General features: G+C 36.8%; 1 pseudogene; it reads right to left on the reverse strand.

The window, feature by feature from the left end:
* Window positions 1-1775: 1775 nt before the first annotated feature.
* LOC121408504 lies at window positions 1776-5556 on the reverse strand (annotated as a pseudogene).
* Window positions 5557-9021: the final 3465 nt, after the last annotated feature.

Below are 9021 nucleotides of genomic sequence, written 5' to 3' on the forward strand. Positions count from 1 at the left end.
ACACCGGTGTAAAATAACTGGTGTGGTCCTCTATATGTACACCGGTTAACACCACAATTTTTGCTGTGTAAATAAATAAAGCTTTAAACGTACTTCGAAATATATTTCGACTTGCTATAAGATTCCAAGATAATTATTATCTGAACGGAAATCGATTGCGGATGCCCATTAAATTTACAATCCGAATAGCTATTTACGCATCACTTTGCATGCGGTATAGGCTTGAGAATACTCAATAAATTATCATAGGCATTCATAAATTGGGTTCCAATTGCCTTTTTAAAACATCCGGTATGTCAATACCTTAAGTGTTCAAATAATACTTGCTATTTGTTAGGACAACTCATAATTCCATGAACTATAAACGAAGCAGTGTACTCCTCGTAAGACCGCGAGTACACATCAAATGCGTGGGAAAGCGACGGAAGCCAGAAATTCATATCTCCTCAATGAACAATGAGAATAGCTTCACATAAAGCAAATACAATGGCCGAAAGAAAAAAAATCTTTATTCATGGAGTTATGAAAGCAAACAAGGGATAAATCACGGGACTCCTGATGTAGACACTGACGTAAAAAATGGCACGCAAATAACCAAAAAAAAAATGGAACTACCCCGCACCTACATTTTATCACTCATTATTCTCGACAAGGCAAATGAACAGAAAATATGGGAATACAAGATCGTATGTACCTAGTCCAAAATCAAATTGACTTTAATGAGGATCGCATTTCAGTGCACTGATCATGATCTCAATTCTTAATTGAAATTAGTTTCATGAAAATATTCCCTTTCAATATGTCTATTGATATGGACAAGCTAATGAAATAGATTTCATAGATTTACCTTCAAATATTCAGCCGTAAATACACGTTCTATCGGGGTTCTGAAATCCGAATAACTACACAAAGACCATGAAGACGATAGATCAAAATATGTGTTGCTTTTACCCAAAATTTAGATCTTTAAGAATAAAAAAAAAACAGATAAAAAAGGTGTTTCCTATTTTCTTTCATTCCATAAAATCATGAAATAGGCCTATGCAGAGTAAGCATACATTGGACTAAAGATTAAAAGACAAACAGATGTCAGTCAACATGAATTACAACATTAATTGATAAAGGAAGACAATTTAAAAAAAAAAACGTTGAAAAGGGATGATATTATTGTCGGTTTAGTTTGTGCAGTTGCTTGTATAAAAAGAAAGACGTTCGGGCATCGCATGTTTTTTTTTTATATTTACCGGGTCACACTGGCAGTACTTTCGAGTTACTGCAACCCTTACATAATTCTTCTGAAAGCATGTATTATACAACAATATAATTCACCAGACCATTATCTTAGCCTGTATATTACATAGATTGTTTGTTATTAATATATATCATCACATTGTTAAGATTGTCTAGTTTTTTTTTTTGTTAAAAACGAAAGACTTTGAGAAATATTGCGATTTGTATGGAAGCTAAGAAGTTCGAAAGCACTTGAATTATAAAGGTGATAAAACATCCATAGAAACTTTCAATATGGAGTTCATGAATACATAACTATCTATACAACTACAATAGATAAGATATAGCAAGATATACATGGTGATTAATACATTTAATATATGTCTATTTGTGAACATACAGTAGGCAAAATGTTTCAATTTCTTAAACACACTGTGAACAAAGACCTTTGGACTAAAAAACTTTTGATACCCTCCTTCGATATGATTATAATATCTTTCTGCATAGGAGAACTGTACCAGCCAATTTTGGTTTCAAAAGTGTTTATCTTTTTAACATGTTTTTATTGTTTTATTCGATCATTAATATGTTCTTGCGCAAACAACATCGGTTTAGAACTTGAACCATGAGAGTTTCATATCTAAAGCTGTTTGTACACTCTTTAAATAGAAAAAAAAAACGATTGAGATCCAATTGGAATGAGTTTGAAATTTATCTGGTTTGCTATTTTCCACCATCCATGTACATCATTTATTGTAATTTCAAGAAGTTATAATAAGCCTGAAACACATAAAATTGATATTCACTCGAGGCCGTCAGATTTTCTTGGAATGGTAGGATTCGGTTAGCCTGCAAGGACATTTGACATTAAAAATAATTCTTCACGTCCTGAATGCACTCGAAACAAAGGCAACTGAGTCATTTATTACTACTCAAAAATCGAATTTTGGGTTTTAGTTTTACATAAAAAAAAGACCTGTACATTAAACCGAATTAATTGAACTCAAATGTAAATTCAGAGTTCGCGTTGGTCCCTATTTAGAGCCGATTTGTAATTCATGAAATTTTATAGAGCGTTGTTCGACTGAAGGATGAATCAACTTCAAAAACAAATATTCATTCCGTCACTTGTACAAAACTGTCTAGTAACATAAAACATTTTTAGATTCGATTTCGCTTGTTCGAAACGGACAAAGGTTCATCATAATCATGATAATAAGCACATCACATTAAGTGATTTCAATTAAATCACGATAATTGGGTTTTGATTTGTCTGTTCTTAACCAGAAATAATGATCATCATGATCATAGTACATGTCTGTGAGAATGAACAAATTCAGCAGTCACGAACAAATCTAAACGACATTGATAACATGACAGTTTACTTGGGCACGAAACAACATGAACATCAACGCAATGTTTAGTTTGTATAGTCTACATAATGTTTTGCCGTTCATGTCCATACGAAATATCCATATCGGTCTGTATACAGGCTGTATTTATCTGGATTAAAACACATATTTGGCAGCCACTAGTCTTTACAAAAGCAACATTAAACATCACTTTTCATAATCATACTGCGTCAGCACAGCATGTACCTGAGAGTATTTTTGAAAGATCTGATCGATCATGCTACAGGAAGCTTATTCTTTAATTTTGATACATAAAATTATTTGTTGGGAAACGAAACTAGAGGATCCTAAAAATGCACAAATATTCGAAGAGTCACGATGATGACAATGAATATTGAAAGTTATATTGCTAGAAATAATCCTTATCAGATGCCACACTGGACTGGCTACCAATTGTCCGAGGCCCAGGTCTACTACTCCTGGGATCACTCTTAAAACCACCACTTTGGTAGCTATATCCTGGATGATAACCAGCGGGACTCCTCATCATTGACGGTGACACTGGACTCGCAGGCGATGACATGGGACTAAATACAGCAACATCCCCTTCCTCATACTCCAACCAATCTCGAACCCGTTTCTCAATGTCCTCGCTTCTTAATTTCTGATCAGGAGGTCCATTCTTTGTTTTCTTAGAATTGGTCCGTCCGCTGATGCCTGGTTTGCCACCAGTTGGTGAGAGATCGAGACCACCGAATTCTTCCTGGAGCATTTCAATGAAAATAAAGTCGGATCCGTCTCTGCTCACCCCGCTGAAGGAATCGCTGAAGAGGGTTGAGTTGCTCTCATCGGTAGAAGATGTGTTTCCGGTGGAAGAACGGGATCGGGTAGAGCGGGGTTTTTATAGTATCGAGCACCGTTTTGCTTTTTGAAGACATCCGGATGCTGGTGTGCATCACCAGGTGTGTTTGTAGGTTTAGGTACCCGTTGTGGATACTGAGCCATTTCAGTTGTAGGTATAGATGCTCGAGGATCATAATGGCGCGAGATGGGTGGCTGGATTGGCCTTCCCTGGACATCCACTGTGTTTTCAGCCATCATCCTGGGACCCGGAGGTGGTGCGTAGACCATCCCTGGGCCAGATCCACTATAGACTTCCCTTGGTGTAGGATGCCCACCATGAGCTTGTGGAGGCACCAGTGTAGGATCTAGGGCAGGTTGTCCTGGTGGAAAACTGACCGGTCGGTTCTGACCATGACTCCTGGCCAAACGAACTGCTGCACCCTTCGTCTTCGAGCCATCAAGAATAACAGAGTACATGGTTAATTCAGCAGCAGTTAATGATTCCGTAGGTGATGTGGGAGGGGAGAGGTCAAATGAAGGACCACTCATAGCACTCTGCTGTCGGAGCAACTTGCGTTCCTGTCTCATTCGTCTTCGCTTCTGCAAGTCTTCAAACACTTCAAGGAATGTACGAAGCAACCAATATGTGATCTCACTCGCTTCCTTTTTTCGTTCACAGTGAAAGGCATGACATTCGAATAAGCTGTTCTCTGGATTGGAGTCAGTCCTGGTAATGATAGCGAACACTTTCGGATGCTGTTCATCTGCTACTCCATAGCAGATATGATGAATTGGGATCAAAACGTGTTTCTCCTTACCGAAGGCTCCGTTCAAGTCCAGGAAATGGAACCCCTTTTCCGAGATCTGCAGAGCCGATTTCTTAGGCGACTTCTGTCGGTCTTTTAGCTTCATAAGGGCCTCGACGGGCTCAGAAATGTATTCTCTTCCGTACTCGCCCCTGGCAGGCATTTTACCCAGATAGTGAACGGGAAATACGGGGCATTTCTGCTCCACGGGACCTCTTCCGCTCCGGGGCAATCCGCCGCGATCCTTCTCCAAACTTTTTCGCATAATCAAATTCTTCGACGCCATTCTCCTTCGTTTAATCAACGAGAAGCAAGTGTCTAGTTCCAATTAAGTACAGTCAGTATTCCAAGTGAATGTGGTCCAACAAGTGTTTTCCGGAGCTGCATATTACCATTATTAAGATGGCATATCTTTTTCAACATATAACTATCACCCCTCGATCGCATGGCAGAGGGCTCGAGGAGTGTGTCCTTCTAAAGCGGGAAGTCTATCGACCACAACAGGTTCATTCGGTCGATGGGTAAACTAAATCGTCACGAAACACAATGGCAAACAATTCTTTGACGTAGGCTTTATTCTTCGCTCTCACGATCCTATAGGAAAGTCGTCTGACGGAGAGAAAAGGAAAAATAAGGTTGAGAAGAGAAGAGAGATTGAATCCTATTGTGACGATTCACTGGTTCGTGTCCTGTACGAGAGCATTTCGGGTCGTGCTGTAGACAGATAAGCTTATTTATATTCCAGGGGGTGGGAGGAATAAAGAATGTCATAATACCGGTAGTCATTTCATATCATAATCAACTGGAAAGGAAATGGAGTGATTAAAATCAAAATATTCCTGATACACTGTCATTTAAATCTAGTTATGCTCAGTTAATTTGAAAACCCGTAATGACGGCACAATACCTAACCATTGTGCACGGTATCAGATCTGAAGTAAACAAATTGCGAAATACAAATCGGTTCAAACATCGTGTAGTAAGTCCATGGTTCAAAGTAGACTTGTCTGCAATCTGGTCAAAATGATGCCTCTTTTTTTATCGCCTTTTACATGCAGACAACATAATGGACCGTGTAAATAAAATTGTATTTCCAATCGCCAATGTGTTGAAATCGTTGGAGCTTTATACTCAAGGTACGTGTGTATTAAGTACCATGGATCCTTCACGATCACTTAAGACGCCGACTTGTTAAGATCCAAGCTATAAGCTGAAATGTGCTAAAACTCGTCAACCTTAGCGCAAATGATAGCCTAACATCGACAAAAATCAGAAATATAGTTACTTCTATCAATTCAATCTTGCCAACTGAGAACTCCACGATTTTACTCAATGTTCATAGAAATAGGCATCTATGCCATGTCCAAAGGTCTTGTAATAATAGTCTATATTTGCGTCCAAATTGCAAATTAACGATCTCAATGATAGGCATATCCATGTCGACCTTTAGTCTCTATATCTTGCCATGTTATTGGCTCAAACATGTCTAATATGCATGTATAGGGCTTTTAACTGACCTGCGACTTTATGATCGGGCTCGCTTGTGATTGAGTTTGTGATCACAGACGTTTTTCAAAATATTTGGGTACTGAGGGTATATTATACGTCATGTAAATAGTCACTATCATAATGAATAGGCCTATTATAAAAAAGAAGTTAATATCCACACTACCCATTTTACGCGTTGACGTCATCAGTAGTTTTGATAACCATACTGCTTCCTTCACGTCAGGTACCGTATTATAATGCGCTGGGACATATTATACGGAATAGCTTGAGATTTCACCACCAAGCCCACTGACGAGAACCTTCTCTCCCTTAACGATTCGAATCGCTTTCTTCTCAATTTTTTTACTGAATGAACTGGGGGTGGAGGACACAAAATTGATGTTTCACGTAGGGGTGCTAATTTGATTTGGAACGTTGGTTTCTTGCTTACAAGAATTCATGCTTTTTAGCAATCAGGTTAAAGATCACTACCATGTATACCATGTATATAAGGGGCGCCAAACTGACCCGAAATGAAGGGTGCGCCAAACTGACCTAAAAGGAAGGGATCTAATTTGATCTGAAGTTAGGGGGCGCCAATTCGATTTTAAACTCGGTATAGATCTTAAAATAAGGGGCACCACAATGATCTTGAGTTTGAGGGGCGCCAATTGATCCAAATTAAGAAACACATCATACTCATAACAAAAAAGTGTCTTGTTTTGAGGTCCTAATCTCCAATTATTTATAAGCGCGCTCTTCGCTTTCGTATTGACAAATAACGTGATCCTCTTAACACTTTTTTACATGTCAGACACACCTTAAAATATTGTTTTCTTTTGGGTAAATACGAAAAAAAAATCAGCTCGCGCTACGTGACTGCATTATAATAGCCTGAGTGAGGTACATATCCTGTTTACGATTAGCCATTTTTTTTAGATATGGAGAGTAAGCTAAGCACACGTGAATGTTTTTTTAACCTCCATACGGAACCTCTCATGATTGGTCTACTATAGCCCATGTCGTTTAGTATAGTTAAAACGTCCCTTTTGGGTTAGTGTACAAGAAATGCACCTAAACTTGATTTGATTTGATTTTATTTATTTCTGCATTCACATCAATATCAGAATTACAAAATACATATATACAATATTTACAAAGGTAATACATGATTATAACAAAATAATAGTCGCATAGTATAAATATTGTAAATAAATATTAACAAAAAAAAATGTGTTATATATTTATATATATACTTCATGTAGATTTTAGGACTAACCCAGCCTAGCCAGGCCTCCAAAGAAATAAAAAATACCGTTTTAAGTTTTTCGAGCAGCCAATTTGGGAAAATGCTGATGAATTTATTTTCCGCCCCGCCCCCAAAATGCTGGATCAGGTGCATTTTTCCCAAGTTAAAAAAACTCAACCAATGTGCAACAATACTTATAATTACTTTGAATACATTGAAAATATGTATTTTTGTATGATATTTTTTTTCTCTCTCTTCTTTTATTGATGTGCATATCGCCATATGTCACGAGTTGGCTTATCACTCGCATTGGGCCGGGCACATACAATCTACCATCAGGATTGACCAGTAGAGGGCCCACATATACTCTTACAATTATTTGAAAAGCGAAATTTGAAAAGAAAATTTAAACAACAAAGAAAAAAACAACTCTTCTTCTTTCTTTGGAAGACACTTTCCATAAAAAAATATCTGACAAGCAAAAGATTTTTTAAAAGGTGAAAACTTAGATTTAAAGGACAAGTCCACCCCAACACAAATTAATTTGAATGAAAAAGAAAAATCTAACAAACATAACACTGAAAATTTCATCAAAATCGGATGTAAAATAAGGAAGTTATGACATTTTAAAGTTTCGCTTAATTTCACAAAACAGTTATATGCACATCCTGGTCGGTATGCAAATGAGGAGACTGATGACGTCATCCACTCACTATTTCTTTTGTATTTTATTATATGAAATATGAAATATTTTCATTTTCTCCTCATTGTCAGGTGAAACAGTTCTTCTTTTCGCTAAACATGTGGAATTAGCATTGTTTAATACTATATGGCTCAGTCAAGTCGGTCCCTGTGGTCAAATCTGTAAAAAATGAAATATTGTATAATTCAAACAATAAAAAACAAAAGAAATAGTGAGTGATGGACATCATCGACTGACTCATTTGCATGTAATTGTTCATAGTGCATATTACTGTTTTGTGAAAAATAAGCCAAACTTTAAAATGCCATAACTTTCTTATTTTACACCCGATTTTGATGAAGTCTGCAGTGTTATGCTAGTTTGATTTTTCTCTACTTATTCAAATCAACATTTTGCTGTGGTGGACTTGACCTCTAAAAAGTCATTTATTCTATCACACCTCTCCTTCAACGCTATATGAGGTAAAAAAATAAACAATTGACTTTATGTAGTAAGAAAAATTAAAGGAAAGTAGGGAAATTGCATCATCAGCTGCCCAAGTAACGAATCTTCATGACGGCTAGCACGCATATAAATGTTTTCACAAAATGTTGCTGAAATTTGAAATAAAAAAAAATGAGTTTTTTTATTTGTTTATTGTTTATTTCTGATTTTGATGAACTTCTCAGTATTTTACTCTGTGAATTTTCCTCTATATTCTTATTTTGATTTTATTTTATTTCTGCACTCAGCATAGCCTAGATATGCAACATAACATCTAGGTGATATAATTAAGTTTTCAGCATGGAATACCCTTAATATCAAATATGAGATCTAAGCTACTATAGTTTTCAAACTGAGCATGAAATTGAAGAAAGTGGAATAATGATTCCATCTCACGATCATCACGTACCCCCCTTCCCCTCTGCATATCTATTCCGGCTGAAAACTTCGACGGGCGGTATTCCGTATCTTTCTTTTCCTGTTTAAGCTATCATTTTCTCTTCCTCTTCGTCCTGTCGATAGCCACCGCGCCCCCCTTCATACATTCCTCTCTCCGTCTTCTCTCCTTCCGGTTTCCAATCTTTTCCTCGCTCACTTGCTCTAAAGTTCTTCAGTCTCCTTAGCTTCGTTCCTCAGTTTTGTGACCAGATTTATTTAAAAAATTCTCTCATTTTTATCGATTTTAATGCACTTTTGCCATTAATTGCGAACGGACTACATGATTGCAATGATTATAGTGAATAGAGCTAGAGCATAAATACATAAATTAAGAATGATTAAACAAATAAATAAATAAGTAAATAAATGAATAAACAATTGAACTATAGTAGTAGGAGATATAAACTGATAGATGAATAATCAATTAAA

This window comes from Lytechinus variegatus, chromosome 2 (genome assembly GCF_018143015.1).
Source record: "Lytechinus variegatus isolate NC3 chromosome 2, Lvar_3.0, whole genome shotgun sequence".
Classification (NCBI taxonomy): Eukaryota; Metazoa; Echinodermata; class Echinoidea; order Temnopleuroida; family Toxopneustidae; genus Lytechinus; species Lytechinus variegatus.